General features: G+C 36.9%; 1 protein-coding gene across 1 annotated transcript in view; it reads left to right on the top strand.

Annotated features, from left to right (window-relative positions):
• UMPS (uridine monophosphate synthetase) overlaps nt 1-12,074 on the top strand; it is a 54,327-nt gene that overhangs the window by 484 nt on the left and 41,769 nt on the right. The window lies entirely within an intron of this gene.

Genomic DNA, 12,074 nt, shown 5'->3' with positions numbered 1-12,074 from the left:
CCTTGTCTTGCACAGAAGTACTTGAAAGAGTTCCGCGTATTTAACCTCGTGACAATGGGACGGCGGGGGGAGGGGAGGAAAAGGTGTGTCGTGGGGGAGAATTTGGTAGCTGCTTAAATACTTGGAAGGGCTCTTGCTAGGAAAGGGGGATTCAATTTTGCACTGTGTGGCCAGGAGCAAGAATTAAGGCCAGAGGGTGGACATTTCATGGAGGCAGTTTTTTGGTGAATGAAAGGGAAAAACTTTGTACAGATTAGAGTTTTCTAGTACAGGGCTTCTTAAACTCGTGAGTAGATATGAATCACCTGGAAGTTTGTTAAAATGCATACTGAGTAAATCTGAGGCGGGGTGGGAGGTTATGCATTTCTCACAAGCTGCAGCAAAAGCTGCAGACCACAGTGTAAGTAGAAGGGTCTAAATGTGCTAATAGAGTTTCTACTAGCCGCATATGAATATTGAGCATTATGAATTTTAAAATTTATAGTCACATGTGACTAGTGGCTACCTTATTGGACAGTGCAGATATAGAACCTTTCAGTTATCACAGAAGTTCTATCTAGAAGACTTATGTAAGTTTTCTCCACCACTAAGGGTTTATGTTTGCCCTTTGTGAACCCCATTCTGATGTTATTATGAAAAGGACTGAAGCACTAGTTGATGTGGGTTAGGCTGTTCTCACCATCCAGAATCATGCTATGGTGCATCTCATCAGTGCTGAGAAAGTGAATGACTAGGGATCTTCTTTTGAAAAGTTGGTTTATTTTTGAAGAAGTCATCAGTTAACAGATGACTAAAAATTATTTTTTTGATACTAGATATTGGGGTGTGTGTGTCTGTGTCTGTGCTTTTTGGTAGTTAACTCAGAAGGAGTTCAAAATATTGAGAGAGCTAGATATAAAAGAACTCCTTTCATGTCTACTTATTTATGCAAATAGGGTTTCTTATTATTTGCACCCCCAAAAAGCAAAAGAACTTACACTGAATTCTGACTTCCTAGTAGTAATAGTCAACTACAGTAGATACATAAGTTAATTGCCAGAATCAGGTACCATTCATCTCACTAAGAAATGCATTTCCAGGGCTTCCCTGGTGGCGCAGTGGTTGAGAGTCTGCCTGCCGATGCAGGGGACACAGATTCGTGTCCCGGCCCGGGAAGATCCCACATGCCGCGGAGCGGCTGGGCCTGTGAGCCATGGCCGCTGAGCCTGCACGTCCAGAGCCGCAACAGGAGAGGCCACGACAGTGAGAGGCCCGTGTACTGCGAAAAAAGAAAAAAAGAAACGCATTTCCAAAATCTGTTTTTATGCTTCTATCAAAATTTGCAGATTATGTTTTAATTAATTTTATGCTCATAACAATTGTAATGATAACAGAATTTTTAACACTTAGAGACTTATGGTCACAGGAAATTTTTAAAATTTACAATTTAGGGCTTCCCTGGTGGCGCAGTGGTTGAGAGTCCGCCTGCTGATGCAGGGGACACGGGTTCGTGCCCCGGTCCGGGAAGATCCCACATGCTGCGGAGCGGCTAGGCCCGCGAGCCATGGCCACTGAGCCTGCGCGTCCGGAGCCTGTGCTCCGCAATGGGAGAGGCCACAACAGTGAGAGGCCCGCCTACCGCAAAAAATAAATAAATAAATAAATAAATTCACAATTTAAAATTTCAGTTTACATACATTTTTGTTGTGGAGAAGTATCATAGAATGATTAGTAAAAGTTTTTCAAGTACAGATATATATTGCATTAGAATAAAATTTTGTGGAGACAATGGAATGAAAATATGAGTTCAAAAAAATGTAAAATTTTCCAAGTTCATAATTCAACATTTTCATTTTTTTTTTAAGCAGATGTTGAGTATCAAATCAGTATAGCATTTGGATCCCATTGTATTCACTTAAAGGTGTGATGTAACAGTTCTAGGATAATATGTTAATTTTTTCAGTACTCTAGAAGTTACATTTTTTACAGCTTAAAAGTATTCATAAATTTTTCAAATCTTTAGAGATACAGGAACAAAAAATTCTGAACACCTCTGATCTAGTTCACTAAGTAACTGCTTTTCTTCTTAAAATAAGATGGTGTTGGGTGGGAGTATGCATTCTGGCATTAAAATGTGATGATTTATGTAGAAAAGGATATTATCAACTAGTGCTTCACACAGTAGGCTCTGTATTTATGAGACCTTTATTTTTTTTAAAGTCACCTTTCTTTTTTTTTTATTTATTTTTGGCTGCGTTGGGTCTTCCTGTTGGGTCTTCATTGCTGTGCACAGGCTTTCTCTAGTTGCGGCGAGGGGGGGCTACTCTTTGTTGCTGTGCATGGGCTTCTTGTGGCAGTGGCTTCTCTTTGTTGTGGAGCACAGGCTCTAGGTGCACGGGCTTCAGTAGTTGTTGCACGCGGGCTCAGTAGTTGTGGCTCATGGGCTCTAGAGTACAGCATCAGTAGTTGTGGTGCATGGGCTTAGTTGCTCCACGCACTTGGGATCTTCCTGGACCAGGGCTCGAACCCATGTCACCAGCATTGGCAGGCAGATTCTTAACCACTGCACCACCAGGGAAGTCCTATGAAAACTTTAAGAAAACACTTTGGTGTATATTCTTCCATTGATTTTTTTATTAAGATATAATTGACGTATAAAATTATATTAGTTTCAGGTGTACAACGTAGTGACTCTATTTGTATATATTGTGTAATGATTGCCATAGCAAGTCTGGTTAACATGTCTGTGTTCATAGTTACAAATTTTATTTTCTTCTGCTGAGAACTTTTAAGATCTTTCAGTAACCTTCAAATATGCAATACAGTATTATTAACTGTAGTCACCATGCTGTGTATTACATCCCCATGACTTACTTATTTTATAACTGTAAGTTTGTACCTTTTGAATCACTTCACCCATTTTGCCTACCCACTACTCTTTGCCTCTAGCAACCACCAATCTGTTCTCTGTATCTATGACTTGTCATTTTGTTTGTTTGTTTTTGTAAGATTCCACATATAAGTGATATCATGAAGTATTTGTCTTTCTCCATCTCACTTATTTCACTTAACATAATGCCCTTCAAGTCCATGTACGTTGAGCAAATTTCAATGTTTTACAGTTATCGTGGCTGAATAATATTCCATTTTGTGTGTGTGTGTGTGTGTGTGTGTACCACATTTTCTTTATCCACTTGTTCATTCATGGTTGTTTTGCAAATTAGGTTGTTTCCATATCTTGGCTATTGTAAATAATGCTGTAGTGAACATGGGGGTGCAGAAATCTTTTCAAGATAATGTTTTCATTTTCTTCAGATAAATATCCAGATGTGGAATTGCTGGATCACGTGGGAGTTCTGTTTTTAATTTTTCGAGGAACCTCCATACTATTTTCCACAGTGGCTGCACTAATTAACATTTTCTCCATCAGTGCACAAGGGTTCCATTTTCTTCATATCCTCACCAACACTTATTATTTCCTTTTTTTTAAATTAATTATTTTATCCTTGGCTGCATCGGGTCTTAGTTGTGGCATGTGGGATCTTCATTGCGGCATGTGGGATCTTTCATTGCAGCGTGTGGGCTTTTCTCTAGTTGTGGCCTGCGGGTCTCCTCCATAGTTGTTGCTCACGGGCTCCAGAGCATGTGGACTCTGTAGTTTGCAGCACACGGGCTCAGTAGTTGTGGCACATGGCTTAGTTGCCCCACGGTATGTGGGATCTTAGTTCCCCAGTCAGGCATCGAATCTGCATCCCCTGCATTGGAAGGCGGATTCTTTACCACTGGACCACCGGGGAAGTCCTTATACTTATTATTTCTTGCTCTTTTGATAATAGCCATTCTGAAAGGTGTGAAGTGATATCACATTGTGGTTTTGATGTGCATTTCCCTGATGATTAGTGATACTGAGCATCTTTTCATATGCCTGTTGGCCATTTGTATCAATATGTCTTCTTTGGAAAAATGTCTGTTCAGATCTTCTGCCCATTTTTTAATCAGATCTTTTTTTAAATTATTGAGCTGTGTGGGTTCTTTATATATTTTGGATACTAACCCCTTTTTGGACATATAATTTGCAAGTATCTTCTGCAATTCAGAAGCTTACCTGTTTTTGTTACTAATGGCTTCCTTTGCTGTGTGGAAGCTCTTTAGTTTGATGTGGTCTCATTTGTTTATTTTTGCTTTTGTTGCCATTGCCTTTGAAGTTAGATCCAAAGAAATATCACTAAGAGTGATGTCAAGGAGCTTACTACCTATGTTTTATTCTAGGAGTTTTATGGTTTCAGGTCTTACATTCAAGTCTAATCCATTTTGAGTTAATTTTTGTGTATGGTGTAATATAGTGGTCCAGTTTCATTCTTTTGCATGTGGCTGTCCAGTTTTACAAACACTATTTTAAGAGACCATCCTTTCCCATTGTATATTCCCATTGTATATTCATTGTATATTCTTGGCTCCTTTGTCATAAATTAATTGAACATACGTGCTTGGTTTTATTTTTAGGGTTTAGGGTTTATTCTCTTTTCTGTTTCATTGATCTATTTGTTTGGTATTTATGCCAATACCATTCTGTTTATAGTTTGAAGTCAGGGCGTGTGATGCCTCCAGCTTTATTTTTCTTTCTCAAGATTGCTTTCGCTATTTGAGATCTTTTGTGGTACCAAAGAAATTTTAGGGTTGTTTGTTCTATTTCTGTGAAAAGTGTCTTTGGAATTTTGATAGCGATTGCACTGAATCTGCAGACTGCTTTGGATAGTATGGACATTTTTACAGTATTAATTCTTCTAATATATGATCATGGAATATCTTCATTTATTTGTGTCATCTCAGTTTTGTTCATCAGTGTCTTCTAGTTTTTAGTGTACAGGTCTTTGACCTCCTTGGTTAAATTTATTCTTAGGTAGTTTGTTCTTTTTGAGGCAATTGTGTATGGCATTGTTTTCTTAACTTCTCTTTCTGATGGTTTGTTGTTAGTGTATAAAAACACAACAGATTTTTGTATATTGATTTGGTACCTTGCAACTTTACTGAATTTGTTTATTACTTCAAACAATTTTTTGGTGAACTCTTTATGGTTTTCTAAATGTAAAATCATGTTGTTGCCCACTTAGTTACTTCTTCCTTTCCAGTATGGATGGCTTTTATTTCTTTTTTCTGCCTAATTGCTCTGGCTAGGACTTCCAATAGTATGTTGAGTAAAAATGGCAAGAATGGGCATCTTTATCATGTTTCTGATCTTAACGAAATAGCTTTCAGATTTTCGCCATTGAGTATAATGATTAGCTGTGGGCCTGTCATATATGGCCTTTATTATCTTGAGGTACGTTCCATCTCTACCGTTTGTTCAGTCTCTATCATAAATGGTTGTTGAATTTTGTCAAATGCTTTTTCTGTACCTATTGAGATGATCATATGATTTTTATCCTTTGTTTTGTTAATGTGGTGTATCACATTGATTTGTGGATGTTGAACCTTCTTTGTATTGCCTGGGATAAATCCCACTTGATCATAGCTTATTGTCCTTGTAATGTATTGTTGAATTTGGTTTGCTAATATTTTGTTGAAGATTTGTGCCTCTAAATTCATCAGCAATACTGGCCTGTACTTTTTTTGTTGTGTCTTTATCTGATTTTGGTATCAGTGTAATGGTGGCCTTGTAAAATGAGTTTGGGAACATTCCCTCCTTTAATTTTTTGGAAGAGTTTGAGGAGGATAGGTATTAAATCTTTTTTGAATGTTTGGTAAAATTCAACAATGAAGCCATCTGGTCCTGGACTTTTGTTGTGAGTTGTTTTTCTTGTTGCTGTTGTTGTTTGTTTATTACTGATTCATTCTCCTTACTAGTAATCGGTTTGTGCATATTTTCTATTCATGATTCAGTCTTAGAAGATTGTGTGTTTCTAGGAACTTACCTATTTCTTACAGGTTATTTCTTCCAGGTTATTTAATTTGTTGATCTATAGTTGTTCATAGTAACCTCTTATGAGCCTTTGTATTTCTTTGGTATCTGGTGTATGTTCTCTTTCATTTCTGATTTTATTTATTTGAGTGCTCTCTTTTTTTCTTGGTGACTCTAGCTAAATGTTTATCAATTTTATCTTTTCAAAGACCCAGCTCTTAGTTTCATTATTTTTTTAATTGTCTTTTTAATAGTCTCTTTCATTTTTTTTCCACTCCTATCTTTATTATTTCCTTCTTTCTATTAACTTTGGGCTTCATTTGTTCTTTTTCTGCTTTGTTTGGGTATAAAGTTAGGTCATTTATTTGAGATTTTTCTTATTTCTTGAGGTAGGCCTGTATCATTATAAACTTCCATTTTATAACTGCTTTTGTGGCATCCTATAGATTTTGGTATGTTTTGTTTTGATTTTCATTTGTCTTAAGGGTTTTTTTTGAAATTTCTCCTTTGATTTCTTCATTAACCCACAGGTTGTTCAATAGCATATTGTTTAATCTTCATATATTTGAGATTTTTCTTGTTTTCTTTCTGTATTTCCAGTTTCATGCCATTGTGGTCAGAAAGATACTTGATATGATTTCAATCTTAAATTTCTTGAGACTTGTTTTGTGGTCTAGCATATGATCTGTCTTGGAGAGTGTTCCATATACACTTGAGAAGAATGTGTATTCTGCTTTTGGATGGAATGTTCTCTGTATTTATTAGGTCCATATGGTCTAGAGTATTCTTGGTTGGAAGTATTTTCCTTTGAGCACTTTGAATATGTCATGCCACTTCCTTCTGGCATGCAAAGTTTTTGCTGAGAAGTCTGCTGATAGTCTTATGAGGGGGGATTCTCTTGTATATAACAAGTTGTTTTTCTCTTGCCACTTTTAAGATTCTCTCCTTGTCTTCAACTTTTGACATTTTAATTATGTGTCTTGGTTCAGGTTTCTTTGGGTTCATCTTCTTTGGAACACTCTGGACTTCCTGAATCTTCAGGAAATTTTTAGCCATTCTTTCCTTTTTTTAAAAAATTGTGTTCCTTTTTTTTTAATATTAGAGTATAGTTGATTAACGATACTGTGTTCGTTTCAGGTGTGCAGCATAGTGATACAGTTGTACACGTACATGTATCTATTCTTTTTCAAATTCTTTTCCCATTTAGGTTATTACAGAATATTGAGCATAGTTCCCTGTGCTATACAATAGGACCTTGTTGGTTATCTATTTTAAATATAGTAGTGTGTATATGTCAATTCCAAACTCTCAATTGTCCCTCCCTGCCCCCACCACCTTTCCCTTTGGTAATCATAAGTTTGTTTTTTAAGTCTAGGAGTCTATTTCTGTTTTGTAAATGAGTTCATTTGTGTCATTTCATTTTAGATTCCACATATAAGGGATATCATATGATATTTGTCTTTCTCTAACTTCACTTAGTGTGATAATCTCCAGGTCCATCCATGTTGCTGCAAATAGCATTATTTCATTCTTTTTAATGGCTGATTAATATTCCATTGTATTTATATACCACATCTTCTTCATCCAGTCATGTGTTGATGGGCATTTAGGTTGCTTCCATGTCTTGGATATTGTGAACAGCACGGCAATGAACATTGGGGTTCATGTATCCTTTTGAACCATGTTTTTTTCCAGATATCTGCCCAGGAGTGGGATTGTTGGATCATATAGTAGCTCTATTTTTAGTTTTTTAAGGAATGTCCATACTGTTCTGCATAGTGGCAGTACCAGTTTGTGTTCCCACCAACAGTGTAGGAGGGTTCCCTTTTCTGCAAGCCCTGTCCAGCATTTATTGTTTGTAAACCTTTTGATGATGGCCATTCTGACTGGTGTGGGTGGTACCTCTTTGTGGTTTTGATTTGCATTTCTCTAATAATTAGCAATGTTGAGCATCTTTTCATATGCCTCTTGGCCATCTGTATGTCTGTCTTCTTTGGAGAAATGTCTGTTTCTGTCCATTTTTTGATTGGGTTGCTTGTTTATTTGATATTGAGCTGCATGAGCTGTTCGTAAATTTTGGAGATTAATTCACTGCCAGTTGCATCATTTGCAAATATTTTCTCCCATTCTGTGGGTTGTCTTCGATTTGTTTATGGTTTCCTTTGCTGTGCAAAAGTTTTTAAGTTTAATCAGGTCCCATTTGTTTATTTTTTATTTTATTTCCATTACTCTAGGAAACGGATTGAAAAAGATATTGCTGCAATTTATTTCAAAGAGTTTCCTGCCTATGTACTCCTCTAAGAGTTTTATAGTATCTGGTCTTACATTTAGGTGTTTAATCCATTTTGAGTTTATTTTTGTATATGGTGATAAAGAATGTTCTAATATTCTTTTACATAGCTATCCAGTTTTCCCAGCACCACTTATTGAAGAGGCTGTGTTTTCTCCATTGTATAGTCTTTCCTCCTTTGTCATAGATTAATTGACCATAGGTGTATGGATTCATTTCTGGGCTTTCTATCCTGTTCCACTGATTTTATATTTCTGTTTTTGTGCCAGCACCATAGTGTTTTGATGACTGTAGCTTTGTAGTATAATCTGAAGTCAGGGAGCCTGATTCCTCCATCTCTGTTTTTCTTTCTTGAGATTCCTTTGGCTATTTGGGGTCTTTTGTGTTTCCATACAAATTAAAAGTTTTTCTGTTCTAGTTCTGTGAAAAATGCCATTGGTAGTTTGATAGGGGTTGCATTGAATCTGTAGATTGCCTTGGGTAGTATATCATTTTGACAATATTGAGTCTTCCAATCCAAGAACACGGTATATCTTTCCATCTGTTTGTGTCATCTCTGATTTCTTTCATCAGTGTCTTAGTTTTCAGAGTCGAGGTCTTTTGTCTCCTCAAGTAGGTTTATTCCCAGGTATTTTATTCTTTTTGATGTGCTGGCAAATGGGATTGTTTCCTTAATTTCTCTTTCTCATCTTCTGTTTTTAGTGTATAGAGATGCAAGAGACTTCTGTGTATTAATTTTGTATCCTGCAACTTTACCAAATTTATTGATGAGCTCTAATAGTTTTCTGGTAGCATCTTTAGGATTTTCTATGTATAGCATCATGTCATCTGCAAACAGTGAGTATTTTGTTTCTTCTTTTCCAATTTGGATTCCTTTTATTTCTTTTACTTCTCTGATTGCCATGGTTAGGACTTCCAGAACTGTTGAGTGAAAGTGGCAAGAGTGGACATCCTTGTCTCGTTCCTGATCTTAGATGCTTTCACCTTTTCACCATTGAGTATGATGTTAGCTGTAAGTTTGTCATACATGGCCTCTATTATGTTGAGGTATGTTCCCTCTATGCCCACTTTTTGGAGAGTTTTTATCTTAAATGGGTGTTCAGTTTTGTTAAAAACTTTTTCTGCATCTATTGAGATGATCTTGTGATTTTTATTCTTCGATTTGTTGATGTGGTATATCATGCTGATTGACTTATGGATACTGAAAAATCTTCTTATCCCTGGGATAAATCCCACTTGATCATGGCATATGATCCTTTTAATGTATTGTTGGATTTAGTTTGCTAGTATTTTGTTGAGGAGTTTTGCGTATATGTCCTTCAGTGATATTGGCCTGTGATTTTCTTTTTTTGCAGTATCTTTGTCTGATTTTGGTATCAGGGTGATCGTGGCCTCATAGAATGCACTTGGGAGTGTTCGTTCCTCTGCAATTTTTTGGAAGAGTTTCAGAAGGATAGGTATTCAGTCTTCTTTAAATTTGATAGAATTCTTCTGTGAAGCCATGTCGTTGTTGACTTTTGTTCGTTGGGAGGTTTTTCTGTTTATTTATTTATTTTAAAAAATAAATATTTATTTATTTATGTATGGCTCTGTTGGGTCTTTGTTGCTGTGTGTGGGCTTTCTGTAGTTGTGGCGAGTGGGGGCTACTCTTTGTTGCGGTGCAAGGGCTTCTCATTGCAGTGGCTTCTTTTGTTGCAGAGCACAGGCTTTAGGCATGCGGGCTTCAGTAGTTGTGGCACATGGGCTCAGTAGTTGTAGCTCCTGGGTCTAGAGTGCAGGCTCAGTAGTTGTGGTGCACAGGCTTAGTTGCTCTGCGGCATGTGGGATCTTCCTGGACCAGGGATCGAACCTGTGTCCCCTGCATTGGCAGGTGGATTCTTAACCACTCTGCCAACAGGCAGTCCCTGCTGGGAGTTTTTTAATCACAGTTTCAATTTCAGTACTTGCGATTTGTCTGTTCATATTTTCTATTTCTTCCTGGTTCAGTCTTCAGAGTGTACCTTTTTAAGAATTTGTCCATTTCATCTAGGTTGTCCATTTTATTGGCATATGGTTGCTTGTAGTAGTCTCCTGTGGTCGTTTGTATTTCTGTCGTATCCGTTGTAATTTCTTCTTTTTCATTTCTAAGTTTATTGATTTGAGCCCTCTCAAGACTCGTGATGAGTCTTTCTAAAGGTTTATCCGTTTTTATCTTTTCAAAGAACGGGATTTTAATTTCATTCATCTTTTCTATTATTTTCTTCATCTCTGTTTCATTTATTTCTGCTCTGATCTTTGTGATTTCTTTACTTCTACTAATTTTGGGTTTTGTTTGTTCATCTTTCTGTAGTTGCTTTACGTGCAAAGTTAAATCGTTTATTTGAGATGTTCTTTGTTTCCTGAGGTAAGATTGTATTACTGTAAATTTCCCTCTTAGAACTCTTTTGCTGTGCCCCATAGATTTTGGATTGTCATGCTTTCGTTTTCACTTGTCTCTAGTTATTTTTTGATTTCCTCTTTGATTTTTTCAATGATCCATTGGTTATGTAGTACCATATTGTTTAGCCTCCACTTGTTTGTGTTTTTTACAGTTTTTTTCCTTGTTGATTTCTAAACTCATAGCATTGTGATCAGAAAAGATGCTTGATATGATTTCAGTTTTCTTAAACTTACTGAGGCTTGCTTTGTGGCCCAGCATGTAATGAATCCTGGAGAATGTTCTCTGTGGACTTGGGAAGAATGTGTAGTCTGCTGCTTTTAGATGGAATGTTCTATAAGTATCAATTAAGACCATCTGGTCTAATGTGTCATTTAAGACCTGTGTTTCCTTATTGATTGTCTGTCTGGATGATCTATTCATTGATGTTAAGTGGGGTGTTAAAAGTCCTTCACTATTGTGTGACTGTCGATTTCTCCTCTTATGGATGATAGCATTTGCCTTATATATCGAGGTGCTCTTATGTTGGGTGCATATTTATTTACAATTTTTCTATCTTCTTCAACTGATCCCTTGATCGTTATGCAGTGTGCTTTGTGTCTTGTGACAGACTTTATTCATTTATTTATTTTTAACATCTTTACAGTCTTTATTTTAAAGTCTATTTTGTCTGACATGAGTATTGCTACTTCAGCTTTCTTTTGATTTCTGTTTGCATGGAATACCTTTTTCCATCCCCTCACTTTCAGTCTGTATGTGTCCCTAGTTTTGAAGTGGGTCTCTTGTAGACAGCATATATACGAGTCTTGTTTTTGTATCTATTCAACCAGACTGTGTCTTTTGATTGTAGCATTTAATCCATTTACATTTAAGGTAATTGTTGATATGTATGTTCTTATTGCCATTTTGTTAATTGTTTTGGTTTTTTTTTTTTTTTTGCGGTACGCGGGCCTCTCACTGTTGTGGCCTCTCCTGCTGCGGAGCACAGGCTCCAGACACGCAGGCTCAGCAGCCATGGCTCATGGGCCCAGCCGCTCCGCGGCATGTTGGATCTTCCCGGACTGGGGTACGAACCCATGTCCCCTGCATCGGCAGGCGGACACTCAACCACTGCGCCACCAGGGAAGCCCTGGATTTGTTTTTGTAGATCTTTTTTCTTCCCTTTCTCTTTTGTTCTCTTCTCTTGTGATTTGAAGTTTATCTTTACTGTTGTTTTTAGGTTTCTATTTCTTTTTTGTATGAGTATCTATTGTAGAGTTTTGATTTGCCATTACCATGAGGTTTTGATTTAGCAGTCTATATATATACAAGATTGTTTTAAGTTGCTGGTCTCTTAATTTCAAATGCATTTCCAATATCCTGCATTTGTACTCTCCTCCTCTCGCAGTTGCTGGTTTTGTGTCATATTTGTGTGTGGATGATTTCCTACCTTTACTGTGTGTTTGCCTTTACTGGTGAGCTTTTCCATTCGTAATTTTCTTATTTCTAGT

Source organism: Phocoena phocoena, chromosome 4 (genome assembly GCF_963924675.1).
Source record: "Phocoena phocoena chromosome 4, mPhoPho1.1, whole genome shotgun sequence".
NCBI classification, from domain to species: Eukaryota; Metazoa; Chordata; class Mammalia; order Artiodactyla; family Phocoenidae; genus Phocoena; species Phocoena phocoena.
Note: the sequence above shows the minus strand (reverse complement) of the source record. Positions and strands in the feature narration are given on the sequence as shown.